Raw genomic sequence first — 16,248 nt, forward strand, 5'->3', positions numbered from 1 at the left:
TGTATGAAATATTAGCGTACTTTTTTTAGTGTAGAAAGAAGATTCATGATTTGAGATGGGTTATGTGCATAAATTCCTTGCATTCTTAGATGTCTGTGAATTTCTCTCAGTGGTATACTAAAGAGTATGTACACATCGTAAGAGTGAATATGTTCATTTTTTAGCCTAGAGGTCAAAATGTGCATTTACTTCCTCACTACTTTCCATACATTTCAGGTATCCTTTCAAGAGTGTTTAGCAGCATGGGATTTTCTTTGACTGCAAAGTTTCTATGGTGGTTTTTTCTGTTTGGGTTTTTTTTGGTTTTGTGGGGGGGGGGGGGTGTTTCCTTTTTTTCTTTCTGTTTTCATGTAATGCCTTCTATTCTGTTGATATGGTGCATGACATATATCACTGAAATATGAATAGTGAAGATGATGAGAATTAGAAGGAAGATAATGGTAGCAGGATTTCAGTTTGGTTTTAAATGAATCTAGACATTTTGTTTTGAGGAGTTTAAGACGAGCCTTATAAAGCAGGTGAGAAAAATTCCTGTAATCTTGCTCTATTTCCATATTATTAATTAATGGGCTTCACTGAACTTAACTGACTCCTTAACATTGTAAATGAGAGTAGCATAGTATTTACTTGGTCCTGATCTTTGTCTTAGATTATTCTGTAAAGCATATCCTATCCGAGGGAATAGTGAGCAGTAAAAGTTTCACAAGAGAACTGAAATATCATTCCATTTTATAATTGCATGAAATGTATGTTTATTAATTAACTTATTCATTTATGTATTACTTCACTTCCAGAAGTTTTGCTATCTTCTCACAATGAAAGTAAGAAAATACAGTGCCCTTCTGAAGTGTTTATAATAGTGTTTATAGAATCAGTATATATCCACAATTAATTCCTTTAAATGTAGTGGGGCCCTGCACAGGTAAAAAAAGGTCTGCTGCAAGACTGATTGTGGAGTTGCCTCTCAGATTCTCATAGGATGCAATAACAAAGGAGAAGTTTCCTGATTTTTTTTTTTCCCGAATGAAAGCTAGTATATTGCATGTATGACAAATACTTTAATATGCAAGGTAAATACCTGGAGTATCTTATGTATGGACTTCCTAGAATATCAAAAATGGTAATGAGGAAAGCTGTACAGATAGATTTCTGAGTGGCTATGATGGCATGTAGAACTGAAACTGTAGGAATATATTTTTTTGTCTCAGGATATATGTCTGTTTGGGGTTTTTTATTTTTCTGAAACAAATGTTTTAATAAGTATGTTTTGTAAATTAGTAATTAGAAGATAATTATATAAAAAGATATTTAAAATTTAAGTACATTTGAGTTTGTTGGGTTTTTTCCCCCACATTTCCTTTGTTCTATTTTTGTAGTTGCAGCCCATGTTTCTGCCTCGATTTAGTCAACTATATTTGGCTTGGAAAATGTATCATTGCATTATATACACTGACTATATGGTTTCCTGTATTCACATTTTTAGTATGAAATGCAAAAGGCAATAAATGCCCTTACTTTTCCTATTACCATTTTCCAATACTTACTGTTTCATCCTATAAAATAAATTTAACTGTGACACGTTCTTTGTCAGAGATCTTGCTTTTTAGAGTAAAATTGATAAATAATGATACCTTCCCAGGCTTCCAGCAGAGGTTTTGGTTGTGAGAATAAAAAATTATTGAACACTAATCAAAGTATTTGGGAGCTACAGATAATTTTAAAGTAATCTAAGCCATTAGGTGGGCAAGTTGCTCATTCACCTGTAGTTACAAAAATAACCCAACTCTGTTGTGCTACTATGTTAGGGACTAGATTTTACTTATTTGCTACCTAAGGAAACAAGAGTAGAAAGGAGGAAGAATTATCTCTTTAGGAAGATAATAAAAAGAGAAAGAATGATGATTGAAAGGCCAGCAAGTTGCTGTTCATAGAAGTAGCTATTGAGAAGACTGAATAAGGGGAGAAAGTATACAGCTCATTTAATGATTAGATGGAATTTGTTTGTTCTGAACAATATTCAAACATTTGATCTGCTAATAAGCAGATAGCTTCAGTCTGAATACTGAACAGGCATTCACTAGATGTAATTCAGCTGCACTAAAATCTTACCAGCCCTTAGTCACTATCTTTCCATAGCCTGTAGAGAGAGTTTAGGATGACTTGGTTTCTAACTTTAGCCCCTCCACTAAGTGCCTAAAATTAGGTGGGTTGAAAATGAATTTTGGGAACATGCCACTCAGTGGAAAAACTAGCTTTGAACCTAGAAACTCCCACCTGCAATCTGCATATTAACGTGTCAGAAACATGTGCTATATATGGGTGGGATAAAAACAGTTGTACTGTTTATGGACACGTTGCATTTCTGCTGAGATTCCATAATTATACTTGAGATGGCTTTCTGTGGCTATTTTAAACACATTGAATTCTCATTGGCATATCTGAACTTTCCAAGCAAACATTCATAGTTTTCATTCATCACCTTTATTTGTTGCTCAGAAAAGACTTATGTTGGTCCACCTCTTGATATCTAGGAATTGAATTTTCACAAGTACCACATATGGCAATAGTGAATTTTAAAAGCCATGGGATCTTAGCCAGCTTTTTAAAATTGAAAATCTTTATCTTTCTTTTTTTTATCTATGCCATGAACATTGAGAGAATATTCTCTTTTCTATAAAATATGCAGTCAAAAAAATCTGGCTTACAGCAATATTAGCAGTGCCCTTTTCCCAAGTTACTAACATTTCTTGAGCTAAGCCCCGAAATGAACCTATCATGGATATGACCAGCATTTTATGACCTGGCCATGATAAATGGAGAATTAGTCCTGTGTTACTCTTCCATTCCAGTTAATCATTTTTCAATTTTGAAACGGCAGAGGGAGATTATATTACATTCTTTATTGACATTAGGAAAGCTATTTTCTCCCAAGCAATGTCACACAGTTCTTAACATCACACAAATGTGGCGTTACCTAGGAGCTCAGTAATCTTGGTTCCCAGCATTAACAATGTTTGATTATATAATATGATTTATTGCAATGTTGATTAATTTCCTTCAAAATGTAAGGCAAATGTTTAACAACAATGGTAATCATTAGTACTACATCATTGGGAGACAGGAAAATTTTATGCTCTTTTGATTAATTACATCTCATGTTGTCCTGTCCTAGCAATAAATTTTTGTACTAGAATTTCAGTGAAGAGTCTGACCAATGAAGAACACACAGGACAAACTTTGCCATTTTCAATGTCATATTTCATATGCTCTGCAATGCTCTCCTTAGCTTTAATGCAGGTGGAGGGGAGGAGTTTGTTATCCAAACTTCCATGCTGATTCCTAAGTCTGTCTGATAGCAATGCTTTTGAAAAGACCATTCTCAACTCTGAGAGGTTCTCCAAACTCTTAAGTCTGGCAGTAGGATAAAACACTTTGTGTTTTTCCAACTAATTGTTTAATGTGTCTCCTTGAAGACTTTGCTATTTTCAAATTTACCAATTACTTCTAAATTAAATTTGTTCTATTACAACCATTAATAGATATCCAAATTTCTGTTTTCATTTTCTTCTTCTACTTCTCGACTGCCCATATATGATTTTCTCTTTTCCTACTGTGAGGACCTTAATTCTTTTTCTCACGTGCATGCATTTTTTTTTCTGCAGATGTAGCATTTTGTATATATAATATATATATTTAAAATTTACATTATTTATATATTTAAATAACAGGGGTTTTCATTTTTAAATCCCCTTTGGTTTTTTTTCAGTTTCTTTTTTTGGTTTGTGATAAGAAACAAATTAATTTCCCTCATTCCTGTATGCTTGAAATCTGTGGAGAGTTCTGTTTTTATGTAAAAATAAAATGAGTTTTTATTCTGATAACATTTCAAGCACCCGAATTTGTCATTAGGGAATTCTGCAGCTTTCAAGCCTTTCTAAGAGATCATTACTTTTCATTATAAATGAAAGTTAAAATCTTTTGTGCCTGTGCTTGGATATAAGATATGAAGCTGTTACATCTGCTACTAAGAATGATGTAACTGATCTGGTATTTAAAAATGCCAGAGTGAGTAGGTAGTTGTGGGAGATGATATGAACACTTTTAGCAGGTGCCTTGCTTTCCAGTAACCATGGACCTTAATGTATGCTTATAGATACCCAAAATTTTAGCATTTATGGGTTGATTTTTTCACTAGAGTCTTGTTTGAGTTTCACCTTTGTATGTGGTATACAAATAATCAAGCAAATAAACAATTACATCTAACAGTAGTTAGTTAACACGCATATGAGGCATCAAGCCAAAGATAGAATTTGTAGTGAGTTAACATGGGATAGGAATAGCAATGTGAAGGCGGAGGAATCTATTTTGGAACAGGGAGTTGTTCTTGTGCTTTAAAAACCCTCAGGAACTTATAACAGGCTTTTTTGAGCTTCACAGCTAAAATTGCTTTGTAGATTTTACACCTTTCACTATTCACTTTATTGAAACATTTTGTGTCAAAAATTTTGTACCACAGATATTACAAGGCATTGCATTTGTTTTGCTTCACCAATTAATGAATTCTTTTATTCGTTATTTGCTATGAGTTTGGATTTTTTTATCTGATAGTTGTCATTGACACGTGGGAGATACATGCTGAAAAGAAAGTGAACAGGTCCTTCTACCTTAAGGCTAATATTTGCTATTTTTACTGCATCCAAAGAAAAATATTCAATGAGAAAAAGTATTTTTGTGTCATTCTAGCATTAGTCATAAGAGCTAAAGCATTAACCAAAGGCTGCATGCTACACCTACAGTGTAGCATTTTGCTCTTCTGTGCTGGTACTGTTGGAGTCCTTTCCTCGTTGCCTTGAATGCCTTGAATTCAGCACTGGATGCTGCAGTCTTCTATTGTGGTGCAGGTCACGTAGCAGTGAATGAACAAGGTTGCATGAATAATGTGCTTTTTATTCAGCGATTGGATAAAAATTAATGCCCTCAACACCTACGTACATCCAATCTCCACTGCTTCCTGTGTGCTTATTCTTCCAGAAGCTTTAATTATTTATCCTTGGAGAGAATTTGACAGTTACAAGTAGTCACGACTCAGCAGATTAACCATACGAACACCAGAACCAATCTCCATGTCAAGTACACTCGAATGTCTTATGGAATCAAATGTTGATTTTGAAGTGATGTGACTCCAAATTAAGAGGAAAAAAAATAGCATCCCTAACTGCTGCGTATTTTTAATCTAACAGTCTTTAATTAAATTAAAATTGGTTTAATATTCTTGCTAATTTCAAGAGGTAGTCTGAAGTGTGTGATATGCTCTAAATACTGACACAGACGTTCTGCAATGGGAATACATTTTCAAGAGAGAATTAGGGGAAGCAATATTAATTAATAAGCCAAAATATGTGCATAGTTTTCCCATCATGCAGTGTTGCATAGTGATGAGGAAGACAAATGAATTACATAAGATACCTGCAGAGTTTGCCACTTGATCTTTACGAAGTATGTTCGAATTAAAGCAAAACTGCAGGCATAGTAGGAGTCAGAATAGCTGTATACACTAAGAGGAAAAACAGCCTTGGAAATGAACTGTAACTTCTTTATATTGGCTAGAGAGGTAGAGAGGGAGAAAAGCATGTGTGTGCATGTGTGTCTATATATAATTAAATCTATAAACACATTTTGTCTGCTTGCTCTGTGTGCAAGAAGATCACCAAACAAACAGTAAGATAATTTTTCATGTGACTTTTTTATACTAAAAATATTTATTATATGGCTGTATTTTAGAAGGCAATGCCAGAAAGGCCAATATTAGACTACCTTGCTGCAGCTTGTTGAATAATGCTACTGTATTATTTGACTGGACCGCATGAATCACAGCAGGTGGGAGCAAATCTGTCTGCATCATCAGACTGCATAATGTAGGAGTATGCCCAGCACTAATGGATTGTAGCTACTAAGGGATTGATTTAAGCCTTAAGAATTACCCAGAAAAACTATACCTAATACTGACCTTCTCTCCCCATGCTAAGAACAGATTCGAAAGTGTAATGTGCAGTGGTTTTGTTTTGTGCTTTTGCAACAGTAAGCAATTGGGTGACTGATTACAGGAGCAATTCACCTAGAGTTGTGACAGCCTCTCTGAAGTTTTAATAAACACCAGCTATTTTCCTTGAAAGTCACTGACTAGTTCTAGTAAGAATTCACTCACAGAAGACATGTTCCTTGTGTTAAATGAAAGAACAGAGACGATATTAACAGCAGCTCCTTTTTACCTTTTGTTCTAGGAATTATTAACTGTTAAGCTTACTTCAAGCCAGCTGGTAAACTGCAAATTGCACAGTATCATATTTAGTTGCATTGAAATGAATGTGCAGCTGAACACCTGGACCAGTGGTTGAGTTTTGCCAAACTAGTGAGAAATCATGAGATGTGTATTCTATTTAGGGACAGTAATCATGATCATGGTGAGATTAATGTCTGAAGGATGAACTGAACTAATTGCTTTTGTATGTGGAACTTGGCAAACTCAGATTGTTGTAGTGCTAGGTTTAGTTTAGCAAGCCGCAGCTTTCTCTGAGAGCTCAGCAGAGCTGCTGAGGGCAGGGCAGCCATTCTGTCCTCCCGTAGTCCTTTTCAGATGGCTCTGCACTCTTGCTCCAGCAGCTATCAGCTCTACAACACAGTGACGGCAAAGGAGGCGAGAAGGATCTCTCCATAATGATTTCAGAGGATCTTTAATGGTTACATCTTCTCCTGGCAACTCCCAGAGGCAGAGAGACCTTGTGATCTGGGCGCAGGGGGGTTTTGTCAGATCGCAGGGCCAGTACATAGGCGGAGTTGGGGTACAGGAACCAATAGGGAGAACCTGAGGGAGTGGCCAGGACTAGGGGCAAGGGAAAGCCGGGGGGAACAATATGGGATAGGAAAAGCAATGGGTGAACAGATCACTACATCAGATGTAAAATTTTTGAGTGTTAGCATGAGAGATATTAGATGGGGTAACCATAGTGAAAACAAGTGTGCCAAAGTATGATGGTGTGCCAAGGTACTGTCAAGTGTCTCTTTTAAGCATTGATTACAGGTTTATTCCACTCTGCATGAAGACACGGGTGACAGGCAGGTTGGCATACTTCGTAAGATAGATTAAGGGCATTATGAACAGCCTTAAGATTTCAGAGGAAGGAAAATGGGATCTAAAATTTCAAACTTTTATTGGAAAGTCATTAATGATTCTATGATTCTTATTCGCAAATGCAAGCCCTGCTCTGTGGCATATACAAAATCTTTTTGTTCCAGTAAAATGACAGCAAAACAACTCCTGCTAACCATGTTGATTATATTGCCAGTGTCTTGACATTTATCTGTGAAGTTTTGTAATACTGGTAATACCTCAGATAATATGGAAAGCATGTTTATTAAAAGCGTTAGACTTCAAGAAATACAGGCTAATATTGTGGTGCCTCTCTCTCTGGAGATATAGGTATAATTTCACCTTTTTCTCTTCCTGCTTATTCCATGAGTGTGTTGTTACTTAACATCTTCCAAACCTCCCCTTCTTTGTAGTTTTTGGCTGAATTTGGTCAGTGGTTTCATTAACTGTCAATCTAATGATGATATGCAGGTAGAGGGTACTGAGCAGCTGCAGAGGTAACCAAGGAATGGAAAACAGGCTAAAGCGTCATGTATCTCATAGTCACTGTGTATATGTAAAGGATGCTTTTATGGTAGATGCTTTTTATGGTAGGAGCTAATTTTAATTTTCTTTGGCCAAAGTTCTATTAAAAACAAACAAATTAATGATAGTTTAGAAAAGCAATAGCTTTCCCAAAAAGGCACTTAACAACCCTTAAAAAGTATTTTCATGTGGTGAAGTTCAGTTACATCTCTAGCGATGCCAAATGAATATTCTGCTGGTTTAACCCCGTGCTTATTTATTATTAGGATTATAGGCATCTGCTGTACTGGGAAGTTTCATTTTTTTTTGTCTTGAAGTAAAAATTAACTGATAAAAAGGAAAACTTGAAACAGCCTCTTTATTTTTGACTATCGATATACAAAAATTTACCTGGGTTTTTTTTTCAATCATCCTTTTGATCTATTTGCAGTTTTGTAACTACAATATGTTTTTCTGGGCATAATTACAGAAAGACCAACCATATGATCCTACCTACACTGCTCATATGTCATGCTTCTGCATCACCTTTCCTGGCAGTATATATCCCTTCTTTTCCTTAAGTGATGGAGAGAGAATTTCTGTTGCAAAGGACACCCCCAAGGCTGAGCAAGATGGTTTATGTACTGATGATATTTTATAGACTGCTTTCTTTCATGAACACAAAAAGCTGAAGGAGCAATAGATATTGGGTTGCTGGTCAGTACTCTGTGCTTCTGAACAGATGACACACTCAGGCATGACATTGCTGCCCTCTTAAACTGTGGTCTTACATTTTGATGGTCCACACTCACTTCTTGCTGCCATAATATGGTGTTGCAGTTTAACCCCAGCCAGCAACCAGGCACTACACAGAAGTGCTCACTCCCCCAGAAGTGGGATCAGGGAGAATTGGAAGGGCAAAAGGTAGGAAACTTGTGGATTGGGATACACACAGTTAAATAGGGTTTGCACACTAGCAAAGCAAAACAAGGAATTAATTCAGTGCTTCCCATGGGCAGGCAGGTGTTCAGCCATTTCCAGCAGAGCAGGGCACCATTACATTTAATGGTTACTTGGGAAGACAGACACCATCACTCCAAGCATCTCCCCTTTTCCCTTCTCCTCTCCCATTTTATATCCTGAGCATGATGTCATAGTCTGGAATATCCCTTGGTCAGTTTGGGTCACCTGTCCTGGCTTTGTCTCCTCCCAACCTCCCCTGCACCCCTAGTCTCCTCACCAGCATGGCACTGTGAAAAGCAGAAAAGGCCTTGGCCCTGTGTAAGCCCTGCTCAGCAATAACAAAAACATCTCTGTATTATCAACCCTATGTTCAGCAGAAATCCAAAACACAGACCCATACTAGGCATTGTGGTGAAAGTTAACTCTACCCCAGCCAAAACCAGCACGTGGCCTTGCCGGAACTTTTTTCATTCTCCTTATTCCATCTTGTGAGTGTGATTTGCTGCCTGGGAGGTGATTAAGCAGCCTGTAGATGCTAATGCTCTAGAGAGAATTAATGTGCTCTGTAGAAAGAAAGAGCTCCTTCCAGCTTTGTTTGCATCTTGGACAGCAGAGGGCAGGTGTTAGTTTTGTGTGACTGAAAGCTTGTGTGGAATGGTTGTGTGTAGACATTTCCATCTGCATGCTAGAAAGGGTTAGAAAGATGTAGTATAGAGCAGTTAAATACAGGTTATGCTTTTTTGTGCATGTAGGAAGTGTTTTTCTAGCAGAATATTCTTTTGCTCTTCCTTAAAAAAAATGAACTATTGTTTTGGCCAAAAAATGTAAACACAAAATTAAAATGCTATTGGCAAGGTAAGAAAGAGTGTAAGTCCAGGAACATTACCATCTACCTATGCATCACTATACTGAAACCTCCCAATATCCTCCTGTTCTCTCATTTGACTCTCATCATAGTGGTCTGTATATGTATTATGACACAGACATGTATAAATATTCTGAAACAAAATTTTATATAGTAGACTTACTTTTGCCTTAACTGTTGAGTTTTTGATTTAATTGCACATAAGGATTTTGTTGCTGCATGCAGTCCTCATGCTTGTAGCTAAACAACAGATTTCTTCCAGTTTAGGTATTTCAATCAAGCATATGTTGGTCAGGTGCTGTTCAAAAGCAGGCTTAATATTTGCACACTGTTAGGTGCAAAGTTGTGGTTTTATTGGTAAAGTTTCTTACATTTGGGTAGAGGAGCAGCTTTACTAGGACAAGGAATCACTGTGACTCTGTCTTGGTAGTCCTCGACAGATAAAGTTCTGCTAGTCATTAAAATAAAGTCTTAGTTTAAGGACAGTTGCAGTTCACAGTGGTCAGTAAAAACTGTTAAAACAGACATGTAACAGGTTGCTTCAGTGGCACATGATAATTTCATAACAGTATGGATCCTTACCCTTTCATATCCTAGTCAAAGTGAATAATAACAGCAGACAATCAACATCTATGCAGTGCTAACATGTTGACTGTAATGATAGTGTTCAGTCAGTCTCAGATGTGCTGTCATTTAAACTTGAACTAACTGGAGACAACAGCACTACTGTTGCCACTGGGTAAAAAGGCTGATGGTTTTCAGTCCACTTGGTAGGATTTTTCCTTCTGCTTTTCTAATTGCCATAGCACGCCTTCTCAGGCCGTGTGGTGGTTTCAGCATCTCTTTTTCCTTTCTCTCATCTGGAAATGTGAGCTGGGGTCTGTGTCTCAGTGGCATTTCTCCTCTACGTCTTCATCCTGGCACCAGTACTTTATTGAAACCCAATTCAAAGTGAGAACTGGGCAGTTCTAAGGTTGGGCTGTTGATGCATGATTTCTCCACAGACCCTCATAGCTGACCATTTTTCCCCATTCTGGTATCTCCTCTGACCTGGATACCCATCAATTACCTGTGCTTGGCCAGTGGGCTTTGGTTTCTGCATGTCTGTTCAAGCACTTGACATGTTTTTGCTCCAGCCTTTCTTCTGTACATCCTTTGCTATGTGTCTTTACTGTTACTGAAATCTGGTCCTAGTGCATATGCCTAAGGTTCTTTGGAGAACTGCTGACCCTCAGAATGCCAACAGTTTTCATGCCAACTGAGCCTTAATTGTACTGAAGCTTCTCAGGGGCTTGCCCTGCTTGAGCAAACAAAACACATTTTCTGAGTACTACAACAAAGAAATATACAAGTTGCTGTGTATGACAGTAGAGCAGTAAACACATCTTTGTCTCAATTTCTCTGCCATTCTAAACATTTTTTAATCTTGGAGTCCCTTTTAGAGTTAAGGGTGCTTGCCTGCCTTCTGCTCTGGTTCAGTTCATGGAGCTTAAAACAGAATTTCCCAGTCTTCACATCTCCAGCCATTTCACTTAGTGCCTTTCCTTACATTACTAGCAATGTAATTTGTAAACTTCAATCCAATTAAGTGAACATTTAAACAGATGTTTAAATCCTGCCATCCGGCCCTGCCTCATTATCATGTCTTTCACAGATTTGCCATCCTACTTTCCATATGTATTGTTGTCTCTAAGGTAGGCCAACTCAAATGCAAGGAAGAAAAGCAGCCCAGCTAAGAAAAGAATGAATCCTTAACACATGCAGGCATGTGGGCATACCTGCACATATACACTTGTCTGCAGATGCCTCTTTCATTTGACTGTACCCAGAAAGAAGTGAACCATCACTTCAGGTCAGATAACAAGCAGCATTAGCATAAACAGGTATGGTGATTCATATCAGCTATATGTACAAATAATGCAGAAAGTAGTCCTTATTCTCAATTCACTGGGAATGAGTGCTGTGAGTGCTGCTGTGAATAACCCTCCACTGGTGCTGTTATCCACTACTGCAGAACTGCCAGAATTCTTTCAGTACTGAAGCTGATCGATAACAGCTTTGCGTGTAGCTCCATGTTTGCCAAGAAAGTATGTATCGTTTTGTGACACAATTTAATGGATTCTGTTTCAGGGTGAAGTGGGTACAAGTGGGTATTAGACACTTGTCCTGGCCTATGCAATTCATTTCTTCTCCCTCTTCAACGTTCATGACTGTGAAGTGATTTGAGGTCTAGAACTGATCTATGAGAAAGGCACCCCCACAACCCCACAACAGTTTTTTCTGTGCTATTCTTCAGCCAGATGCCACAGCATGCCACTTTATGGCAACGTGGCAAAGGTGGTGCAGTCTGAACAGCTCTGCTGTCCCCAAATCTCTACACACACTGCCAGAATTTTGATCTGATGTGCAACATAAGACAAAGATGGTAATTTATACTCTCCGTTGCTTTTTGGTTCTTACAGTTTCGAGGATAACCTTTTAATTAGAGGAGGGGAAACTAATGGGTTTGGGGAAGTCTTTTTTAATGGATTGCTGTCTGCTCAGACAAGGTACAGTTAGCCCTTCCTGATACCAAGAGTTACAACAAAGTGAACTATGCATTTTTTCACATATCCTTTTCATTGCTGCTCTTCTTGCCAGTATTTCTATCGTAATAGAGTAGATACTAGAGCATAAACCTTCTTATGGTGGTAAAGAATATACTGGTGTCTAAGCTGTATAAGTATAAATAATTTTTTCATGGTTTTAAAAACAAAATATAAACAAAGACATTTACGTTTTCATAAAAGTAAGCACACTTTATGAGTGGAAAACAATCTAAGAAATCTTGTACAAAAGGTCAGACACAATTAAAATTCCCAGACTTGCATTTAGATTTGAAAATGGAGAATAAAATTTGACTCCTATTGGAATCAATAGGAAATTTGTGAAGTCAGATTTCATATACAGAGGAGTTTTTAAAAGAAACTTTGCAAACCATTCTTAGAGAAAAAAGATATGAACAAAATAAAAATAAAATGCGGAAAAAAACTATCAAAACCCAAAAATAGACACATTATTACAATGTAGAAAAGAAAACTACTGCATTATTAAATGCATTTCTTGAATGAGAACCAAAAAGATGCTAGGTTAACAAATAAGTAAATGACTGGCTTTCAATCTGAAGAAGACAGCAAAAAAATTTCTAGCATAATTTGTCAGTGAACTAGGTTGCTATTTGCTTTCTCCTCCAAATCACTGGTTTTTCTGATTGTTTAAAATAGAAACACCTGGAGACACTTGGACATTAATACATTATGCCCAGAAGAAGCACCGTTTCCATCAGTATGAATAAATTGTGGGACCGTGTCATGGGCCTCTTATTACATTATTCACAACGCAGTACATTTTGTACACCATGCAACGGTTTGTGGACACAAAAGAAAATGTGACTGGGATGTATTTCTTAGAGAAGCAGAGTCTGTCTCTAGGGCAAAGCTCCAGCTAGAGTGTGACTCTTGGTGCAGAGGGTGGAAGCTTGGGACAGAGAGAAAGAGGAAAAACTAGAGAAACACAGGATCATTTAGGATGGAAAAGACCTGTTAGATACAAAGGTCTGCAGTGGGTGCAGGTATCCAGACAGACATGGCAGAGCTTTAGACTGTGTATTTTTTTAGGAAATACAGCTCTGTTACACTGCTGCTAATTCTCTAGCTTCAGTGTCCAGCTGAAAGAAAGGAATAATTTACTGTAAAATTTGGGGGTTAGTAAGAGTTGATTTAGTGTTGGTTTTCAGATTTTAGTGCATTTCCCTGTCTGATCCTTCTTCACAAAAGCTCATTGTCATGTTCGGATTTGGGTATTATCTCAGATCCATCTTTTCTCTGAACTTCTGTAGCGTATTGACTTTTAACAGTAGGCCCTTAGGAACCACTAATGGAGCAGAAGGAATTACAAGTCTCATTTTCTTCCAAATATTTCATGTCATATTTCATATGGTGAACATGTCTAAAGACAAAATTGTTTCAGTATTTCCAACTAACAGAAAAAACAGCCTCCTAAACATTGTTTAGGGTCAGCTTCTGGTTCAAAATATAAACATCTGCACAAAAATTTGTAGGCGTATTTGAGACCTTAATTTGCACTGATGTAATTTAAGTTGGAAGTTCATCATTAATGATTAATGATCAGTGATCTTGGATAGTAATACTTCCAAAAATATGGTTAAGCCACAGATAATTCTCCTATTTCCTGATGCAGCCCACCCTTAGCAATAATGTTGCCACGGAAACAGCAAAACTCTGATACAGTGAAAGAAAAGGGGTGAGGATGAAAGGGAGGTGGGGGCAATTTATAACACTTTTTTTTTTTTTTTGGTAATAAATTAACTAGAATTTGTTAGAATAGCTTTGGTTTCAGGTTGGCCTTTTTGCGGGGAGGGGATATTCCTTGGATTTTGATTGGTTGGTTGGTTTTTTGCTATGGGAAAACAGCAACCTTTACCTACAGGCCTTCACATTTTTTTGTATAGGACAGTAAGCTCAGGTCAGACTCAAACATCCATTATGGAAAAAAAATCTAAGTGATGTGAGCCCAGTCTATGCTTTTATTCCTGCAAAATGTTTTGAAGTTGAGGTATATAGTGATGGCAGTGATGGGAAGTTCAGTGCCTTTCAATATTTCTGGCAGCTGTGTGATGAGCCCCCCTTGAAATCACAGTAGGATGTAACTGAGTTCTGTGTGCACATAAATCAGAGAAACAGGAATACGGAATATGATATATTAAGTGTGTACAAACAGAACAGATAAAATTGTTTAGAATTTTTTTTTTTTTAATTAAGATAGCTATGCATCTTCTTAAGAAGATTAGATCATAATGCCTTTTAGCTTATCTTGATGTTATCTTGCTTTTTTGTTTCTATATTGTCTGAGGTTGTCTCACATAAAGGAAGCTGGATTAGGCTGATTAATAAATACATGGATAAGAGATTTCTGATATACATCTATCTCATGTTGTGCAAAGAATGCTGATATTTTTCCTTCTTAATTATTGAAAGAAGATATGTTCCCACAGGATATTAGAAATCTTTGTACTATATAAATGCTATCTTTTTATTTGATTAATTGACCATTTGTTAATATTAAAGATTCTGCAAGAACGTTTACTAAAGCAGAGCATTAACACTTGTGTCCATCATATTACAATGTGGGGAATAGCATCCTGTTTGCTGATGACTTAATGTTACATCACAGTAACACTAATTGGGCTTGTCATAAAGGAGAATGTCAACTATGATGGCCCTATGGCTACTTTTTTTGTGTAGTATTAAAACTCTTAGCAACATCTATATTTATGTTTGTCTGACATATTCAGTGTGTCTTATAACTAACTCAAATTCAGTTTGGAGGGTTTTTTTGGTCCAAAATCAAGGTCTTTCTCATTTGTCTTAAATTCAGTTTAGTCTGCAAGTAATTTTATTGCTACTGGGCAATAACCCTGAAAATGCAAATAGTTTTTCAGCAGAATTTCAATAGTTTCTAGCACGTACTTGTATAGAGTACATACTTGACCACAGTGTGTTACAGGAACAAAGGTATTTTTGCCAATTCTGATTATATGATTAATATTTCTCTGAATATGATCACTGAAAGTCACCTCTTTTGCATTCGGGAGAGTTTCTTACTATAGGTTGGGGAACACAGTGGTTGTATTCCCTGTGTTTCCTCTTTATGGTGGTCACATCATCCTACCTGGTTTAGCTTGTGTATTGGTAATGTCTCCTACATTCACAGCAGTTTAAAACCATTTAAACCTCAGCAAAATGTTGTTTCTCCCTCTAATCATGCCCCCAGCAAAATTTCTTTCCTTGCCCTTTCCGGTTAATAAAAATTACTAGCTTCTGAAATACAGGCTACAGAGGTTGTTTAGATACAGAAGGAAAAATGTAGCAGCTAAGGATAAGCTCGTAAGAGCTGCTTGGAGGAAGAAAAGAAGGAACAGTGATGTGAAACAAAAACTGAATCAGGGTAAGGAGAGTATCCATGAAAAAACAGAGCTGAAAAAAAAAACCAGAAAAAAAAATCAAAAAGGAAGGAATGGTCTAAGATGCCAAAATTACCAGTGGTTCATAAGAAATGCTGTATTTTGTCAGAGGCAGTGTACACCCCCTGACTGTGTATGTATTTCTGGGATTATATATTATTTTGCACTTACTGACACTGAATTTCCACCTGCCATTTTATTACTGGGTCAACAAAGAAGTAATTGTTCCATGGCCATTTATTAATCGTGTTGTAGTGTTGGGCTCACAGCCTTGCAAAAAGAAATAAGAAGAAAAGAAAAAGGCCCATTTTCAACTTGGATTCACTTTATGCACGGACTTAGAATTGCTTGCAAATAGAAGTAAGAAATAAATAGTGCTCTGAATGTCTTGCTGTCTTGCTATGATAATAGCAGCAATGAGCTTGTTTAAGGCAGGCGTGGTACAGTCAGTGTACAAGCTCCAGACACAGTGTTGGAAATGCAGAAGACATTATAAATGCTCTGGCAATAGCTAGAACGAGCTAGATCCTAATTTAAATTGCAGTTTATGCCCATTACACAGTCTCGTAATTTCATTCATTATTTCCTGGAGTTCGATTTGAACCTGCTGCCTGTAGGGCAAAATTATGTACTGTTTCTAGTCCCAGGAACTATAAAAGGCAAGGTTTTAAAATGTTCAGTTCTCCCACCTTAGGGCTGAATTTATAAAGGAGACAGTTTCCCAATCACACACTGAAACAGGCACCG

The 16,248-nt window shown here is 37.0% G+C and overlaps 1 protein-coding gene across 1 annotated transcript in view; it reads left to right on the forward strand.

The window, feature by feature from the left end:
• Positions 1-424: 424 nt before the first annotated feature.
• SHC3 (SHC adaptor protein 3) overlaps positions 425-16,248 on the forward strand; it is a 75,929-nt gene continuing 60,105 nt past the window's right edge. Inside the window, exon 1 of the mRNA XM_032095967.1 lies at positions 425-518. The gene's annotated coding sequence lies outside the window, so the exon portion shown is untranslated. The remainder of the gene's footprint in view (positions 519-16,248) is intronic.

Source organism: Corvus moneduloides, chromosome Z (assembly GCF_009650955.1).
Source record: "Corvus moneduloides isolate bCorMon1 chromosome Z, bCorMon1.pri, whole genome shotgun sequence".
NCBI lineage: Eukaryota > Metazoa > Chordata > Aves > Passeriformes > Corvidae > Corvus > Corvus moneduloides.